This window comes from Bubalus bubalis, chromosome 14, assembly GCF_019923935.1.
Source record: "Bubalus bubalis isolate 160015118507 breed Murrah chromosome 14, NDDB_SH_1, whole genome shotgun sequence".
Taxonomy (NCBI): domain Eukaryota; kingdom Metazoa; phylum Chordata; class Mammalia; order Artiodactyla; family Bovidae; genus Bubalus; species Bubalus bubalis.
In genome coordinates, this window is record NC_059170.1 from 21,523,118 (window position 1) to 21,530,538 (window position 7,421).

Genomic DNA, 7,421 nt, shown 5'->3' on the forward strand with positions numbered 1-7,421 from the left:
ATGGGCTCAGTGGTTGCAACTCCCAGGCTCTAGAGCACAGGCTGAATAGTTGTGGTGTCCTGGCTTTTTTCTTCCACAGTATGTGGGATCTTCCTGGATCAGGGATCAAACCCGTGTCTCCTGCATTGGTGCATTGGTGGTTTCTTTACCACTGAGCTACCAGGGAAGCCCAGTTGTGAGGATTGAATGAGGTGGTCTCCATGGGGCACACAGCCTGCACCGTCATCCCCTCACTAACTTAGCACTGAGCCTGGTATTCTGAGAAAAGGGGAAACCAAAACAAAACACGTTCAGTGGCAGTAGGTGGATGCCGCACCCCTGATAGTCTCACCCCAGGACTAAATGAGAGCCTAGACTAGTGGTTCTCAAAGTGTAGTCCCAGGACCCACAGTGTGAGCATCTCCTGGGAACTTGGGAGAAATACAAGTTCTTGGGCCCTCTTAGACCTACGGGTCAGGAACTCTGGGGTTGTGACCCAGGGCTCTGCGTGGTAACCAGCCCTCGGAGGGTAACTATGATGCACGCCTGCCTTTGAGGGCCACTGGGCTATACCACCCCCTGTATTTAAGAGACCACCAACTATGTCATTAATAAACACAGGGTATGACCAGCCCAGGGGAGACCCCCCTCTAAGATCATACCATCTTACAGAGACACCTCTAGATTGGGCTGTGGAGCCTTGAAAGCACCCCAAAATTTAGGGACATCCCCTGAAACACCTGGGCTTCCCTTCAGGAGCATCTTGTGACTCAGCCTTGAATTTAGTGAAGAGTTTTCATCCGTTCCCTTGAGTTAAGAGATTCCTAATTTTCATCCCGCTGAATGAAACAGAAGCTGTGAGACGTCATGGGTGCTTTGGTCTGGGCGACAGACAGAAGGGGAGACAGGCTCTCCCTTCATACCCTGGGACTTTCAGTTCAATCAGCAGTTCTCTGAGCTGCTCACTACGTTCTTGGCAGCCCCAACTTCAAATATTCCGTCCCTTTGTCCCTTTGGGGACCCTTATACTTGTTAGTTCTTTCCCATGGATTTTTGATTTGGAAGTGATGGTCCCTGTAACTGTGCAAAGGGCACGGCGCTGGGGTGGTAGGGGCCGTGATGAATTAGGACACCTGCCACTCACCCTCGAGGAACTTGAAATCAAGAAATGCACAGGAAATTGTAAATCCACGTGGACAAGCAGTGGAGTGGAGGAGGACACTGGGTCACAGCGCCCTGGGAGAAGAGGTGGCCAGGAGCTCCAGACTGGTCCAGAGTCAGGGCGTGGTCACTTTGCCCTGACCGGCCCGAAGAGAGGGATCTGAGGGCCACACTTCCAAGTCACGTGGCCTGTGCGTTGTGAGAGATGAAGAAGCTGCCTCTGGCCTCTTTGGAGAGCCCCGTTTACCTACTGTTGACTAAATAAAGGCTTAGAGAGGCTTATGGAATAAGGCTGCTTTCACATCAAAGGGCTCTTACAAAACAGCTTGGTGATGAGTTAAGTACAAATGAATCAGAAACAGATGGACTCAATTTCCTCGAAAATACCCCTGGGCTTCAACAAGAAGAGGGAAAGTGTTCAGCCAAAGGCATTGTGGGTTTTTGCTGATCCTAAAATATGCTCAGTGATTTGGTCTGAAACAGAGCCGAGATGTAGGGACTGTCAGACTCCAAGTCATTACAGGGTCCAGCTGGCGTCTGGCCAACACATCAGCTGATCCCCAGCAGGCCCTCACTGCTCTCCTCGATGGCCCAGGAAGAGACCCCATTGGCTTGGTCCGCTCTGGCTTTGCAAGCCTGGACAGAAGAGCCAGTGAGACCTTCCTTTTCCCTGGCTCTAAAATGCAAGAGTTAATTTAGATGATCTCTTAAGGCTTTTTCAGCATGGGTGTTCCATGAGCAATAATAACAGTAATAATTGCCAGTATTTACTGAAAGATTCCTTATGCCAGGCACTGCTGCATTAAAAGCTTTATATACATTGGCTTGTTTTACTTCTTTCAGCAGCCCTGGGCTAGCACTCTAATTATCTCTATTGTACAGATGAGGAAACTGAGACTCAGAAAGTTAAATAGCTGGCCCAAAGGCCCACAGCTGGTACACAGCAGAGTCTGGATTTTAACCAAGTGATAAGGTATCTTGGTAATATCTAGCCTGTCAAGTTCTGGATTTCCATTCTCATGGCAACTTTCTAGTCCTTGAGTTGGTATTGAGTAGTCTCCTGACTGCCCAGCCAGAGGCTGTCCATTCTCTAAGAAGTCTTTAGAACTTTGGCCAAAGTAAACCAAAAACACAACTTGCCCTTGCTACCCTCCTCTTCCCCAGACCCTTAAGTGCCTGTGTCAGATGCTGGGGACACCCAGCCTTGCTTTCCAGGAGGTGGACAGTGACTTTGAGACAGCATGACAGATGCCCACTAGAGGAAGTGTGCAGAACATGCCCTAGGAGCCCTGATGGAGCCTTCTGACCGACTGGGTGAAGCCCAGCAGGAGTGAGGAAGGCTGGCGAAGGGAGATTGAGGACCCAGCAGTGGGTAACGGCGGGAGCTCCCTTGGCAGGGAGGTGGGAAAAACTTGTGGTGCTTGTGGAAGAACTGGAGGTCATTTAAGATGAGGACGGCATGGGGTATGTGTTGGGGAACCAGAACCGCAGGAGAGAAGGCCGGGAAGATAGTCAGGGACCAGATCCTACCAGATGAGCCTTAGAACTTGGTCTTAAAGGGAGTCACAGACAGGGGTTAAGCAGGAGAAGGGCAGGAGCATCAGTGCCCGCCCGCCCCCAGCCTGGTCCCCCTCCAGGCTGTCTCCCAGCCCCAGTGGGAGTGGAGGCTTTAAGGGCAAGGGCGTGTCCAGCACAGCTCACAGCAAGCACTCAATCAGTGTTCACCTAACATCCACTGCCCACAAGAAGAGCCAGGTCCCCTGACTTTGGTCAGCGAAAGCAGTCTAGAAAGCAAGGACCTGGGCAGTGGTTCCTAACCCTGGCAGCATCACCTGGGGAATGCTTGAAAACCCCCAGCCCTTGAGTCAGGATCTCTGTACAGAGGGACTTGGTGTCAATGTTTTCCAGAGCTGCTCAGGTCACGACAGTGTCCGGCCAGCGCTGGAATCACTGACAGCCTCCAGTGATTCCATCACTAGAGGAATGATGTGTGTGCGTCAGAACCTCCCCGGGGTGCTCACCTTGCCGAAGCTCAGACAGACCTGTGCAATCAGCATGGGCCCAAGCAGGCAGGGGCCAGGGCATCTGCGGTCTTCACAGGATCCCTGGGTGAGTCCAATGGACGTACAACGTTGAGATCCTCGATCCTCTGACTTGGGTATGTTTGCCTCAGCTTCTAAAGCAGGCCTGAGTCCTGGTGGGTCAGAGCTGATCAGCAGTTGATCAGAAGGGTGACCCAGATGTAGCTTGAAACCCTTCTCATGAAGCAGTGAGTGTTTGACGACTCTGCCACTCCCGGGGGCACAGAGAATAGAAACAAGGGCAGTTTCAGAGAACAGCCTCCTGCAGCACTCACAGCACCCTGCTGTCAGCGCGCCTACTTAGCTGGGCGGCGCCCAGCAGCCCTGTTCCTGGGCTCCCAGCTCCTGGCTCCACCCTCACCCTCCAGGGCTCTTCTGAGTCCCTCTGTCATGAACACCAAATAAGAATGATGAACGGGGAAGATGTGTTCTGATCACTTAACTGCTCAACTTAGTGGTGTGGTCAGAGGATAAAGGGACTTCAGTGCCAGCCTGAGGGGTTCTGATGGTACACAATGAGAAATCGTTCATTTTTCATGCAACAAATATTTACCGAGGGCCTGTTTCATACCAAGCATTGTGCAAGGCCTTGAGGACATCATCCTGAGTAAAACCAACCTCACAGGCTTACTCTCCCCAGGGAGACAGGCAGTTGACATGAAGAAATCATGAAGAAGTACATGATTAACTTGTACTATGGATTAGCATGGGAGTAGTTTTCATGCGAGGCTAGGGAATAGTGTTGGGGGGTATTTCTCGTGATGGTCAGGGAAGGTCTCTCTGAGGTGACATGGAACCTAATCCTGCAGGATGCTAGGGAGCCTGACATGTAATGAATGGAAGGGAGAAGGAGCAGGCATGTGCAAAGGCCCTGAGGCACCCTTGGTGTGCTTGAGAAACAAGTGGTTGCAGAAGGAGAGCACATGGGAATGTGGTGAGGGTGGAGGGAAGCAGGGCCCAGGCACACAGGGCTGTGATAAAGAATCCAGTTCTTCAGCAGGAGAGTCATCTGCCTTTTATCTCCCAAGTGAGAGAGTGCATCGGGGTTTGAGTGGTGGGAAGTGAGAAGAACGTGGCATATCATTGGCAGTTCGAGGATGTGGGCTTCCAGTTTGAACTCACATGTGACCTGGGGCAAGTTGCTGACCACCCCGGCCCCCCCAGTTTTCTTCTGTTGGAGGACTGGCTGTGTGTGGTCCGTGTCTAGCTATGTTGAGTGAGGTGTCCTAGGAGCCTCCAGCTATTCATACAGAAACCAAAGATAAAGAAGTGCCCATGACCCGAGTGGCCATGACACAGAAAACCCTTTGGAAGCTGTGTCACCGACTTTTGTTCATAATTGAGTGAAGCAGTCACTCTTCTTGACTCAGCTGTTGGGCTGTTGTCCCCAGGGCAGGCGACCCATACGTAAATACTGATTTATGGAGGCTGAACTGGCTTTATTTCTTGTAATCCCAGGAGAAGAGTACAGAGTGGTTCGGGGGGTGCGGGAGGGAGGGCTGGAGGCCCTGTGGTTGTGGGGCTGGGGGCGTCGGGGACAGTGGCTGGGGTGAGGCCGGGCGCTGGCGGCTGGGAAGGTGTCATATTTTATGAATGATTTCCTGACAGGTAGAGTGGCTGACTCAGCTGGCAGCCTCCCATGGGTTGGTGTGTGGGGCCTGCTTTTCCGGAGTCGAATGCTAATCTGCCAGGGGCAGCTGGCTCGGGGGAAGGAAGGGCCCCCAGCTCGGTGGGTTGGGGCGGGCAACTGTGCATCTTTGGCGGTTGTTCTCTCCCCAGAGCTTTTCTTAGCTTGTCCGGGGTGGGCCATGGCGGGTGAGCAGGACCCCCTCTGTCCCTCCTCCTCCTCCTCCTCCTCCTCCTCCTCCTTGTGTCTTCCTTTACCATCTCCCCCCTCCTCCCCTCCACACTCCTCCTCAGAGGCTTGCTGTCAGCAGCTTTCAGCTCCACTGCCCACCTAGTGCCCTTCAGCAGACAAGAGCCCACCGTGGGAGGGGGTGAAGGCTGCTCCCCAGGAGCCCCTCCCCCCAGCAGGCCCCGCCCCCTGCAGTCAGGAGACTCTTGGGGGATGGGGGTAGTGGGGGCTGAGCTCTCAGAAAACCAGGGTGGCAGAAGCGAGGTGGGATCCTCTGTCCACTCCAGCCCCTGGGAGCGCTCTCTTTCAGGAGACGTCCATCTCTCTCTGCATCCTGCCCCAGGTCAGAGAAGCCATCCAGAGAGAAGCCCTGTGCTTGAGGCCAGCGGAGGAGGATGTTCAGGCCTGTCGGAAAGGCCGGGCAGAGAACGTGTGTTTCTGAGTTTGGGTGTATTTGCCATCACAGAGCAAGACAGGGAGGAAGTCCACGGAGTGTCTGATGGCCTAGGGGGCCTCAGAAAGGCCAGCCAGGGAGCAGGGAGGAGCAGTCCATCCCACAGACACCTTATTCCACTGAATTCTCACCACAAAATTAAGAAGCAGTTATTCCTCTTTTTTTTTTTTTAGATCACATGGCATGTGGGATGCTAGTACCCCCAACCAGGGATCAAACCTACACTTCCTACATTGGAAGCACAGAGTCTTAACCACTGAACCAACAGGAAAGTTCCTTTTTCCTTTAAGAAGTAGTTATCTTCCCCATTTTACAGATGAGGAAATCGACTCAGAGAAGGAAATGCATTCGCCCAAAGTCACACAGCAATTAAGTAGGGGAGTGAGGCTTCAAACCAGTCTGCGGAGGTCCAAAGCCATTCCTTACATGTCACTTCCTGCCTCTTGGAGAGAAAGCCTGTGAAGAAGGTGAATTGGGAGGAAGGGCCCCTCTTATTGGTGAGAAGTAGGGGATGGGGGAGTCAGGGACTTGCATCTAAATTGCCGGGTGATCCCGGGTGACCTGTACCCTTTCTCTGCTCCTCTGTTACCCTATCTGGACCAGGGAAAATTTAAACTAGATGCTTTTGAGATCCCTGCTCCTTGTCAGCATTTTCCTCCTCAAAACACCTCGCCAAGGCCCAGAGTTTTGGAAGAGGCTGGATGCTGGCTGGCCTGAGAGTCCTAGCCAGCTATGGCCATCAGGGGCATCTCCCTGTGGGCCTCCCACTCTCCTTGTGAGGCTTGCTCAGCTCAGGGAAGGAGAGCTTGGCCTGGAAGGGTCCAGTGACCTTGGCCTGCCCAGGTCTCAGAGAACCAGGCCCAGAACCCCCATTATGCCTCCATCCTCAGGGTTCAGAAGGATGCCCAGTGAGAGCAGGATGCCCAGGGCTCTAGGACACCCACACCCAGACCCAGGGTTCTAGGACACACACACACACACACACACACACACCCTGCTTCCTCCCTCTCAGGTGTTGATTAGATGACTGGGGGCCTCCAGTAATTATCAACATTTGGCAATTTGCAGGCTACTGACGCAGGTGGTGGGGGTGGAGGAGAGGAGGCAGCCTCTGTAGAGCAGAGGAAATCTAGTGACTGTGAATCCCCTGGGTCACGGTCTCCTCCTCCCGGGCTCGTCTGCAGGCCGAGTCAGCCTTGCCCCCGGTCCTGGTCTTTGTGTCACACCTGGGAAGAGACCCCAGCTGTTAGGCGGGATGAGCAGAGTAGCAAGGGTGGCTAGTGATGCTGACAATAAGGCGGGGCCAGGTGGCAGGTTTAAACGCACTGCCGCCCGGAAGCCCCGCCGCTGTTACCTTGGGGGAGCATCTCTGGAGCAACGTGCCAGCCTCCTCCTTCCAGACCACCCTTACTGCCCGGGGGCCCGTGGGCAAGTCTCTCACCTCTCCGTGCCTCGGTTTCCTCATCTCTGATCTGGGAGTCATGGCTATCCTGGAACTGTGGGAGGAATGCGTGACGACAAGCGTGCGTCCTTGGGCGCAGTTAGCCCGTCGTGGCAGCCGTCACCGCTGGGGTGGCTCTCAGTGGGGCCGGTGGGACACCTCGCCCAGCACCCCTCTTGCTGCTCCGAGTGGAGACAGCCATCTCCCTCATCCCCTCCACCTCACCGCACAGGGTCTTGACGGAGCTTCCATCCGATCACCTGAACTGTACTTGCTTCTCTCCATGTCTGGCTCCTAGACAGCACAGGCCTGGAATTCTAGGGCCCTGCACCCACAGCTGACACCCATTTTTGGTGGGTGGACACTTCGACCATCTCGGCAGGGGGAGGACAGGAGGCAGGGCGCCTCCCGCCGGGACTTCTCTGCGCTGCCCCTTCTCTGCCGGGGTTC

General features: G+C 54.2%; 1 long non-coding RNA gene across 1 annotated transcript; it reads right to left on the bottom strand.

The window, feature by feature from the left end:
* Positions 1 to 5,359: 5,359 nt before the first annotated feature.
* Positions 5,360 to 7,177, bottom strand: LOC112578741. The gene is made up of 3 exons (XR_006544447.2): positions 6,972 to 7,177; positions 6,524 to 6,756; positions 5,360 to 5,481 (listed from the first exon to the last, which is right to left on the bottom strand). It is a non-coding gene; the product is annotated as an uncharacterized LOC112578741 (long non-coding RNA).
* Between the last annotated feature and the right edge of the window lie 244 nt (positions 7,178 to 7,421).